The sequence below is a fragment of the Siniperca chuatsi genome, linkage group LG23 (assembly GCF_020085105.1).
Source record: "Siniperca chuatsi isolate FFG_IHB_CAS linkage group LG23, ASM2008510v1, whole genome shotgun sequence".
Taxonomy (NCBI): Eukaryota; Metazoa; Chordata; class Actinopteri; order Centrarchiformes; family Sinipercidae; genus Siniperca; species Siniperca chuatsi.
In genome coordinates, this window is record NC_058064.1 from 16,002,783 (window position 1) to 16,014,947 (window position 12,165).

A 12,165-nucleotide genomic window follows, 5' to 3' on the forward strand; every position below is an offset into this window, starting at 1 on the left:
AGTTTTTAAAAATGAAATATTGTCAAGAACAAGACACAGATGTATCATCTAATTAGTCTGGCAGAGAGCGGGGTCCTCTGTTCTGGTTGTCTGAGGAGATGCCTGCCACATTACCCATCCACACCACTGTATACACACACACATCCCTCAACCCCCCAACCCCCTGAGTGATGGCAAGAAGGAGTGATGTGAGGAGTGGTGGAGAGGCGAGAAGTGAGAATGTGCGGGGGAACCCCTACTGGGCACAAAGACACATGCCACACACACACACACACACACACACACACACACACACACACACACAGTACACACACACAAACGTCAGACAGAGCCCTGCAGTCCCACCTTTGACACTAAGCTTCCAGAAGCAAGGAAACTCTGGCTCATCCCTGCTAACACAGACTGGCAGGTGAAGCTAAGCGCCCTCTCTTTTCTCCTCCAGTCCTCTCCCTTTTCTGTCTGTCTTCTTCTCTTTCTCCATCTCTGTGTGTGTTTCTTTCTTTCGCTCACTTTCTCTACTATTTCTGTTTCCTATATCCATCTGTTTCTTTCTCTCACCTCCCCTCCCCTTCCTTTCCCTTTCTCTCGCTCCTCTCTTCTCTTCCCCTCGGAGGCTGCAGGCTGGGGTTGAACTCATCTGTCAGGATCAGAAAGGGGCTGGAGTGACGGGAGACTCCTGTTTCAGCAAGATAAACAGCCAGCACAGATCAAAATACTCTCCCTTAAACACACATACACACACACACACACACACACACATACATGCACACCTACATGCGTGCACAAAGGCGCACACAGAGCGAGTGATCCATCTCACACAACGGCGACGTCAGATTGAGGGTGTTAGCTCCTTGTCAGCTTAGAAAAGGTGCAGCATCCAAATTCAGGAGGCACCTGGTTATTTACAAAGTTAATCACAGAAAATTCTGCTAAACTTGGGCAGAGAACTCATGATTGACGGTGACCGAGCAAAGATGCCGATATAGATCTTTAGAAGAGACGAACATATTTTTGGACGAGACAGAGAGACATCTGTATTCGCTTTGACTGATATGTTGAGAGCAGCTGAATATCTTTAAAAACTTCCTTCTTTCTCTCTCTTTTTTTAAATTGCAGACGAGAGCTACTTCAACACTTGCCAAGATGACAACAGTTGCCCAAATGTTCTATTTGATGTTTTGAGCCTCAAGAGCAAGTGGGAGAGAAAGAGTGATACAGAGGGAGAGAAACCGAGGGAAAACAGAGAAAATAAACGGCAATAAGAGAGAGGGAGAAAGGGGCGACTGAAAGCAAATGAGAATGAGAGGAGTGGAAAAGAACATTAGCTTGAGAGATGCCAAGTTCACTATCTGCCAGCCTGAGGTGTGTGCAGTCCTGGGTGTCGTAGTGGCAGTGGAGGGGGAGGAGAGGGGAAGGAGGGGTGAGGCAGTGGGTGTCAGGTATGTCTGTCTTTCTATCCCAGCACTCCAACATGCGCTTTTTGCTGCAGCTGCTGCTTGCCCGGATAACAAATCATTCCCTACAGCGCCTTCTGGTAACCTCGTCATTCCCGCTAATAACATTTGGAGATGCTAAGCTTGTAAATTAGCGAATCTGGACCGAGGAGATATTATTTATGCTTGTCTCCCATGCTGAAAGACTTGTCTTGATGGGTAAATTGTGTTTAATTCTTGGAGGAAGCCGTTTTTTTCTGCGCCCCAGCGTGAGATGAGATTAATCCCTTGACAACCTTTGCAGGCGCACTTAAAAATTGCTCCCAAATGTCACTGCTGCCGCTGCCACCGCCGAGATTTGCGGAGGGTGGAAGCAGGGAAGAAACGAGCACCGTGCAGAAATGGGGACACATCCGACGCACATGATCCTCCCTTATACACACACACACACACACACACACACACACATTCTTTAAATGTATTTTCTTTCCCTTCTTAGCATTCACAGAAAAAAAAAAACACACAAACTCAAGGCACAAGCCATCGCCCGCCCACATACACAGACACACACCTTGCACCCTCCTATACATTATGTTCTTGTTATACTGACACACACATACCGTCGCAAATAAAACTGTATCACTTCAAACTGTTTGAGCAGCGACAGCAGACACACGCGTTCACACACAGGAGCAGTTGTCCTAACACACACACAACACTTACAGCTTGTTCCCCAGATTGCCTTTTACTAATTTGTTCCCTCTGAGTGAGAGTTTGTCTTTGATTTAATGTTTCTTTATGGCTCTTGGTGGAAAGACAGTTTTAGATTTATTTAGCAAGAAGTCAGACATGGCTGGAGAGGCCCTATAGCCTGGAGCTGCTTTTTTATTTGCTCATAAATTCACATGCTCGAATTTAAACACTGGCAAAACGCCTCCAGTCGTTCTCGTGGAGCTTCAAGGGACGTTCAGAGGCTCCTTATCCCAGCTTGTCCTCAACCCTGGTGGGGTTTGGCCTGTGTGATGAGTCCTGGTCCTGGTTCAAACTCCCCTGCAGCTTCTAGATCAACTTCCCAGAGAGGGGGTATCGGCAGCGGGGGTATCTCTTTCTTAATGACCCAAAGAGTGGCGGACATACCAACTGTCAACACACATCCGCCTCCTTCTCTTCCTCCACCCCTCCCTCCCTGTGTTTGTTTCTCTCCATGCGGTCTCATCGTCATGCTTTCGCTCTTTCCTGGTTGTTGAGTGTGTGTGCCCCCCCCCGTCTCCCCCAATTCACAGCTGGGATCGGAGGGAGGAGAAAAGAGAGAGAGTAAAAAAGAGAAACGCACATAATTAGATTGTAAATGCTTCATGATATTTGAGGACTTCAAAGGGCACAACTGAAACGATGAGCGAGTATTGTGTGTGTGTGCGTGTGTTTACGCCTCAATGTTGACAAGTGCTTCTGCATGCACGCCTGTTGTCCTCCGCGTGCCTGCTTGTTATGTGTATCAGTATGCTTGCGTGTGTTATGCATTATCATTATCAAAGGGTGCAGCTGACCCCTCTTTCTACTGGCTTTGCAGCAGTAAAAACACTCAGAAGTTCATTTCACACCAGCGTGCAGAGCGTTCAGCAGGAACCGCAGCGTGACTGAAAACAATGAGCTTTAATGTGTTAAAAATGAGTTGCAAAGTGCTGTTACCCAAAGTTCCACTGGCATCTGACCCCCGCACTCAAACACAAAATGACACGCGTGACTGTTTTCATGAAACAAGTCATTTCTGGTAATTACAGTTATTTGCGGCAGCCGTCCCTACACACCAATTACACCCGTCTGGGGCATTTCGGCGAGTGTGCGTATCTGAGAGGGGGGAAAAAAAGCAAAGTTGAAAGCAAACAATTGTCACATAAAAACACTCATGTAAAATTTGACGAGACAATGATATTTTTCATCTGTCAACTTCTCCTCTTCAACTTCAAAAGCAGGAAGCTAACCTCTGACCTCCGGCTGGAGAGGATTAGTCGACTTCCTGTCCGTTGGTCCACATCCAGCTCAATTTCTGCAAGGCCTCTGAGCGTGTTCATTGTGACCGCATTTATTTTTGGAAGAACTTTGATGAAATATGTTACATGACAAAAAAGGGGCTTTAAAGTTGTTTTTGCAGGAGCTAAAGAGATGTCATTTAAACAGAACATAATCCATAAGCTGAATAAGAAGCAGAGATGTTCGTTCTGTCCCTGCTCCTCTCTCCCTCTCTCTGTGTGTGACACAGCTACATAATGTCTGTCTGTCGCTGTCTGAATGTAGGCTGCAGATCTGGCAACGCACTTTACGAGCGCACACACACGCAGAAAGAGCTGTCCTCTTGCACAGTAATGTTTATTTATTGGAACATTTTAGAGTCGGCATACTTCTGTGTCTGTAAATTGACAGCTTGGCTCAATACTGAAGGGAAAAGCTCGCTGGACCGCTGCTTCATTTCAAGACTGATTGATTGGCAAGGACGGAAAAATAAAAATATCCTAGTGATTAGGCCTGTTACTGTACATGGATGACATTTCACTCAAGTAGACGTATATTTATTACAACAAAGTGAATTTTAATAATCCATCAAATCTGAAATTATACATCTGAGTAAGTCATTAGTAAAGGGTCATGGGTTTCTCACTTTCTAATAGTTCATGTATTTGCAGTTGTGTTAGTGTAATGTTTGGCGTGCACGCTCTTCTAGAAGGTAAGTGATCAAATGGAGAAGTCTTTTTAATTAGAAAGCTGCCTGGAGGAGGGTGTACACCTACCAAAGGGACTATTTACAGCCTGACAATTTAAAAGTTGTTGTTATTAATGGGTTATTATTGGTTTATAAAGTATGCCTCATTAGAAACTTGTACTGGTATTGGGTTAGCAGCCAACAATTAAAGAACTACTTAATAATACAATACATCTCAACTTTAGCCACTTTCAAATCTAAATTTTTTCATTTAGACTCTGCTGTTATAGTATGCCTTTAAAGGATTAATGTCTCTACTGCACAATTATTTCCATTATTGAATTTGGGTCATCTTACCTTACTACTGCACTGTAACTGCGCTTTGAATGTATTTCTGGTCATTTATTTTATTGAATCTTATTTTATTCCATTTTAATCTATTATATTTTCCTTTTTGTGTGTATTTTTAAATGCATTTCTTTGCCTCATGTAAAGCGAGTTGCCTCGCTATAGAAGTAAAGTTGCTCTGCCTTCCCAAACCTTACAACACAAATTGGCAACCCAAACGTTGTTCTTGTTAATGACTTATTACTAATTAATACATTTTAAAGTAACCATAAATGAGCTAGCTAGGTACCACCTTTTATAAAATATGACTTACTATAAATTGATACCGATAATTGAATTAACATTTAAAGCTATAAGATTAAGACATAGCCCTTTTGGTCTGCATATACAGCCTGTCAAACCATTGCATTAATAAAAACTTTTGGGAGCTTGCAAACTTCAGTGTGAGGACAACCTGTGCTTTTCCAACATGGATTAGAATGTACACCACAAGTTTTTCAACCAATCACAAATCAGTATTTTGGTATTCACCCTAAGCAAAACAATACACACTTGCTTGTGGGCATCTGCTATTTTCCGTGGTTTACACAGTGAATGAAATTATGTTGCAGTTTATTGACACCACAGCAGGTAGTTTCTGGGTAATTCATCCCTTGAATTGTCAAAAAAAGAATCCCCTGCTTCCTTTTTGGGCCACCAAAGTGCAGCTAAGTATATTCAGCAGTATATACTTTTTGCAGACGTTGCTGGAGAACATTGGAGATGCATTAAGTGCATTTACAGATTACCTAGGACATTCTGTACATTATACATATACTGTCCAACAGCATTTAGTTAGAGGTAACGTGTATTAGCTCTGTAATGACATGCAATCTGACTTGTAAATCTGACTTCAACTTGTTTTTAAGGAGCTCTGCTGTATCTTGAACACAGCATTCTTTCTCAGAATGGACTTCTCACTCACTGTTTTGAATAGATTCGTCCCTTCCAGTGAGAATTTCCCACCAATGACAGTATTGGCAAAACAAGATGAGTAGGGGAAGCAATGCTATTGGTGTATTTTCACGTAAAATCTTTCTAATGCAAATTTGAACATCAGTACAAACCTTGCCTGAGTAAAAAGCTCTGCTGTGTCAGTCTGCGACTTCATCGTTGTCGGTGAAGTTATCCCACAGACCTCCAGCCCTTGGCTCTGTGCACTGGCCGTCTTCTGCTGAAGTGAAGCTCTCCGACAGTGTTTATGGAGCTGTGTTTTGTGGTGAGTGTGGTCTCTCACTTGCCCCTAAGGCCTTGTAAAGAGCCTCACCACAGGGCTGCTCAGCCACACTGTGCTCCGACCACAACACCAGAACTAACACATCTGTCGAGCAGCAGCATGTCGGAGCTCCAAATTTATGTCCGGGACCCAACGGGACATCAGGAAGACTGGATGCCTCGCTTTGGCTTTGCTACGTTCTCTGGCTCAAAACAGTTGATTTAGTTTTGTGGCACAATTTATCATCGTAAAAAGCTTATGTGACAAGCCTCTTGAAGGTGAATGTGACTTGGATTCAGACGGATTTGGGTCAGGCTCAAATTTTCATGTGCCTTTATTCAAATTCTGTGACTCAACAATACTGAAAAGGCAGACATTATCTTTCAAACAACTTATTTTTCCTCTGAAAAAAGCGTTTTACTGTACTATCTATTATTTCGTAATAATTTTTCTCTTTATAAAATGGCTGGAACGAAACTCTACCAGAGCGATGATGTGAAAATAAATTCCAGCGATTGTGCATAATCGTTGCAATTTCCCTTTTGATTAATGCAACCAAAAGCTTTTCATTATTCAAAAAGCATTACAGTTACATAAAGCATTCATTTGAATTAATTTAAAGCATTTCAGAACAGTGTTTCGTATTGTGTATGAGACTGGATTGGAATTTCAATGAACATCAATGCTCTAAACATTTTATTTCCCTGCATTGGTCTCTGTCTCTCACACACACTCGCATACACACACATACTGCCGGCCTCGTGTCTCGCCGATGATGGCTAACACATGCCGTTTAAACAATCGCCCCAATCCCCCCTTATCTTCAGGAGTTATGGGCCTAAATCTACTCATAATACACAGCTCACTGAGGGTGTAATCCCTGGGAACATCAGAATAAATCCAGGCTATATCCGCTACATGCAGACTCGTGGCCAGAGCCAGAGCCATTATGGTGGGACTGAGGAATAGGAGGAGGTGGGTTAGTGAAGGGCGCTAATGGGTCGTCTACGAATTCATATTAACACCGAGCCATTAGGACACCTCCATCCAGGAAATCCCTCTTTCACTTATGACACAACAGCTGTCCGAAGTTTAAACTTTAAACCGACAGTCCCTCTGCTGTCACGTCTCTTCCTGTCTCTCTCTCTTCCCTGTGTTTTTCTCCCTCTCTCTCTCTCTCTCTCTCACCATACTGTGGCTGGATTGTCCTGGATTTGTTCCAATCGAAAAACTCTTAACAATTCCACACAGGGCCCAGAGGCAGGGAGACGGAGCCAACTGGTCACATTTGGTCGCAATGAGAGGGGACGCAAAAACAGGGGAGGACAAATACGTGACGACAACCAAGAGGCCAGTGTGTCTTTCATGCAACCTTTTGCAACCTCTTCTCAAAGGAAAAAATAAATAGAAAAAACAAAGCTGGCAAAGGCAAAAATCAAATTAATCTCAACTCCGATTCAAAGTCAACTGTCAGGACACATGGCTGTCTGCTGCATGGCTTGTGGCGTCTGTATTGCCGTCTGGAGAGCACGCATGCTGGGGAAATCCATGTCATATTAAAAAAGGCCAAAGCAAAGAGAGGAGTAAGTAGGCTTTTTAATCTTGGAGCAAAATGAAGTGACGAGGCTATCGAATTAAAAATGCAAACTCGAGCACTCTCTTTCTTCCCCCCTTCTTCTGTGTCTCTCTGCCTTTCTTTCCCAGGCCTGGATAGGCAGCCAACACAGCCATGTTTGAGTCTGTGGGGGAAAATCGAGGCCCCTGGGCTCTTTGGCTCCTTGGCTGGACAACAGTTTCCTGGCCTGAAGGGGTCAGCGGTGGGCTGCCTGAGAAACTGGCAGCCATTGGCGTTCCAGAGGGGATGTTTTTCAGGAGAGGGTGGGGGTATCTTGTGGCTGGTTGGCATGGAGCGAACACTGACAGTTTCCAAATAGCGTTGTTCCTGCCAGGCCCCACTGAGCTCTTACACATTACGCTACACACAGGAACAGACCAGAGGCACTCGAGGCCTGGCGCTATAAAGCCCCTGACAGATTCATAAGAAAACGATAGGGTGCCTTATTTATTTAGGGTGTTTGTACTGTAATGTTTCCCAACTCTCAATACTCCAAACAATTATATGGTGCAACATGGGGCATGGAGAGTATAATTCCTGGTAGGAAACAGCCTTCATGAATCTCTTGATAATTGCGTAGAAGAATATCCCAGAAGTCATTTCTATCTTTGTACGCTATAACTTTTGCAATCCTTAATATTCATTACACAGTATGCATTATGTTAACGCTACTGCACCTCAGTAACATCTCACATTTCGATGTTTTCCGGTGTCAATCTCTCCAACTACATTTTGTTCACTGAGGAAAGCAGAATGCTGTTGCTGACCCCATGTCACCCAAAGTCCACTGATTTGAAATCCTTTCTCTTGTGATCCTTGATTTGGATGCAATAGGATCGAAAAGGCTTTTATTACCTTTGCTTTGATGTCTTTGCTAATGGGTCGACCCGACAGCTCCTGGGACGCTGCGTTAATGCATGCAACACATTGTGACCAGGATGCGATTGGATGGGCCAGACCACATCTGGAAGGGGGTCGATTTCTTCCCTTGACCTGGGTCCACCAGCCCTGCCTGCCTACTTTGCACATAGAGATTCGATCATAATGTAGGCAGAATCGAGATAAGAAGAATGCTTATTAATGCCAGGTGTGAATGAAAAGAGTGTGGGTCGGTTGTCCTTATCCAGATACAGATCACATGTTCATACTGGGTGTAAATGGTGCCTGGATTTATGCTGTGCACCCACACGCTCACACTCTTAAAGGAAGGAAATAGGCAGAGCCTACGTTCACTGCAGAGTGATGATGACTGGTTCCAGGTTCACTTTCATTCATAAAACCTTTACAAACGGAAACATTTGCAACAGGTGAAACAGTGAAGATGGTCCCTGGCACCTCCTTCCTGATCACCTGTGTAAAAGTTGTAGAAGACGGCAAGATACGATTGGTTGTGGTCTAAAGTGTAACCTGCCGTGTCTCTCGGCCAAGTCACGGCAAGAAGACTCTGTGATCTACGGAGCCCCATAAAGGTCACGGCCAGAATATTTTTGAGGACTACTTTTGTGTGACCTCGCAATACTTTTCTTCTTCCATTCCTTCGGAGCCATATGTCTATTTCCGCTCAGCTGCTCCCAGCTACCAGTATGGATCAGCTCATTGAATTTTACTTTGAACTGGGCATTAAGTATGCTGAGATAGTACTACTGCTCAATAGGCATGCATGGTTATGTAATTAGTGAAAGTAAACTTAAATGAATTCTTAGATCAAGAGGTCTCTCCAGAAGAAAGCAGTGCGGTAATCAGCAGGATCCTGTCGGTTTCACTCGTGAACAGTTACTGTGCTCTGTACTGTATTGGACCCCAGAGGGTTTCACTGAGGAAGAGGAGATGTCTGCAGAGGCGGAATTACAGATGTGCAGTATCTACCTCATAATGCTAATGTGCTGTATTTGTATGAGTCAAAAAAAGCAACAAACAAGAAGGCGACTGAAATGCTGCAAACAGAGCCTGTGGTTCTGTCACAGAAAGAGCAGACAACAGTGAACCACAGAGATACAGCAGGAATGCAGACCAACGCAAGTTGGAAAGCATTTAAAACTTTGCACAGGGTCCTCTGTTCTTTGCACAAATTAAAGAAGCAAGTTTTGGTAGAAGGCCTGTTGCTGTGAGTGCAGAGCAGTAATTGATGTTCCTTATACATACAGCTCCTACCCAGAAGTTTGATAACGTTCTGTCTGACAACGTCTTTGCAATGGACATCATATAAGGTGAGCTGTCCATAAACAATGCCTAATGCATTAACTTGAGAATCTCCACACTACCTTCCATTACAAATAGACATACTGCTCAGAAGGAATGGAAGAAAAGTATTATATATTGCGAGGTAACACAAAAGTAGTCTTCAAACAAATTCTCGCCATGACCTTAGGGGGCTCCATTGTGATCACTGAACAACCGGACAAAAGCTTGTTTCACTGTTATACTGTATTTGGATGGAGTAATTTCTTCGCAGAAAACATTATGATGTGTGGCCAGACATCCGTCATTTTCTTCATCTGACTTTTTCATACATGCCTGTACTCGTCATGGTCGCTCTGCTTTAAACTGCTCTCTTATTCATTTTCGCAGTGTGCCCTCACTTAAGAGTATCCCACATTCATTTGGGTTTCTTATTTTCCTTTCACTCTCTTGAGCCACTTTGCCTGTTTCCTTTACCCTTTCCTCCATGCTGATATGCTTAATCTGTCTTCACCTCTGTCCTCGAAGTCTTTTCTACTTTCTTATACATAATTCCTTTCACATTGCTTATTGCTTTATCCTTTTATTTACAACCTCCTTTTACCTCTTGCCTTTTAATGTCCCCCGTTCAGCCCTCTTTACTCTTACGTATTTGTTTCACCTCTGTCCTGTTTCTTATTCCCTTTACCGTGTCCCCTTTTAATCCCTGTGTCTCCCTCATAAACCCTTCTTACCCCTCTTCCCCCTCTTATTCCCTTTACCCATGTCCCTCTGCTTCTTCGTATTTCCATATCCCTGAGCTGATTCCCTTGTCCCCTCGCTTACAGCCTGTTGTATTCCCTGTCTCTCTTCTCATCCGTTTATCACTGGCCCTTGTTCTGTTAATCCCCGAGGGTTTTGTTTATTTGTGTTGGAGCTGCTTTTACAGCTTGCGACTGACCCCACCTATTTTCTCACCAGTCATTTGAACAGCAGGGCTGCTTTGCAGCTACTCCACCAATTAACATACCATTAGCATAATATTTGCATGTGTGCATTAGGGTGTTGATGGGGAGAGAAAATAACAGTTTTACAGGTTTTTTTTTTCTTGTCTCAAAAAAATATATTTTATGGAATGACGTACAGGCGCCCACGGCTTCTTTATCTCGCTTTGATACTGCTGCTCAGTCAACAACATCATGTTTTCAAGTTTGCTGTGAAAAGTTATGTGGCTCTTGTGTGATTGGCCCACCTACACGTTAACATCTCATAATTTCTGCTCCTCTAATTTGTTATATCATGATTATGTTTTGATCAGACTATTATATAAATGTCAATCCTTTTACCACTTAAGTGTTACATAAAATGCAATAAATGTGAAAAACAGTGCTTGGATCATTTATCCAAATCACGTTTTGTAAAAGTGTATTTCATCATCATCGTGGAGGTCAAAGGTGAAGAAAAGGGAAAAGAGAGGAGAGTAAGACTCCAACCAAACAGAGAGGAAGGCTTATGAATGAAAGAAGAATGTGGGCACACATCGTTGAGAAAGAGACAGCAAACAAACAATCATGGCCCGAACACGCACATATACGAAGGGAAACAAACAAATTCATACATTTTGATGGGCACAGACAGGGAGAAAGGGGTGAAAGTAGGCCAGCTGCTGCCGCCGCCGCCGCCAATGGAGCCGCTGAGTGTTTCATGTGAGAGTGGCGGCTGAGCAGAGGGGCGACGTGTCAGGGGCGTCGAGCCAGTCTCCCAGTCTTGATTGGGGATCAGCCCGCGGGCCTCGCTGTTCCGCTGCGTGCCACGCCTGTCCCTCACACACCGCCGCTCTCAGATCTGTCACATTAGGGCCGTCGCTCAAACACTTTGTGATTGTTTGTCTCGTGTCACGCTGATTACTTTGCTCATTGAAACCTGACTGAAGGAAGTGGATGAAGGTTGTGGTGAGGAAGCCACACCCGGGAATGAGGCTAATATCCGCTTGGTCATCGGCCACGTTTTCTTAAACCCCACCAATCATCTCGAGGCTCGTCTCGTGTTGAGTCAACCCTTCACCCCTGCAGAAACAACAGATGCCAGATACAACTGAGTGAACATAATTTGTCTTGTTTGTATTTAAGACACAAGGACTGAGCAGTGCTGTCATGTGATAATGTGATATGTGCTACATGTGAACTGTCACACATTAATCTCATGTGTAAAACTACTCACACTTCACGGAAAATAAAGTAACTGGGTGGCCATCTGCCAAAAATGATCAAATATATATATATATATATATATTTAACATACCATATGCTTCTATTTTATTTTGCATCTCAGCATCGTGTTACTTTTTTTTATGGTTTGAGTGCAGGCACTTTCTGATATGGGATTATTTTATGGACTCTTAATGCATCAGCCAGCTAATATTAATGACCAGGCACAGAGCCCCCTCTCACTTTCCCCCCGCATCATTGAGAATGAGGGACGACTGATGAAATATTTGAAAAATTTTGCAGTTTAAGTACTTTGCTGAAATCATTTTTACGAGACTTTTATGATCGCCTTTTTCTGTTTTAATGATGCTGCAGTTTGTGTATACATAAGTATGTTAGACAGGGGATTAGCTGGGCTGCCAGAATCAAAGATGAAAGAATAAGAAACAGCG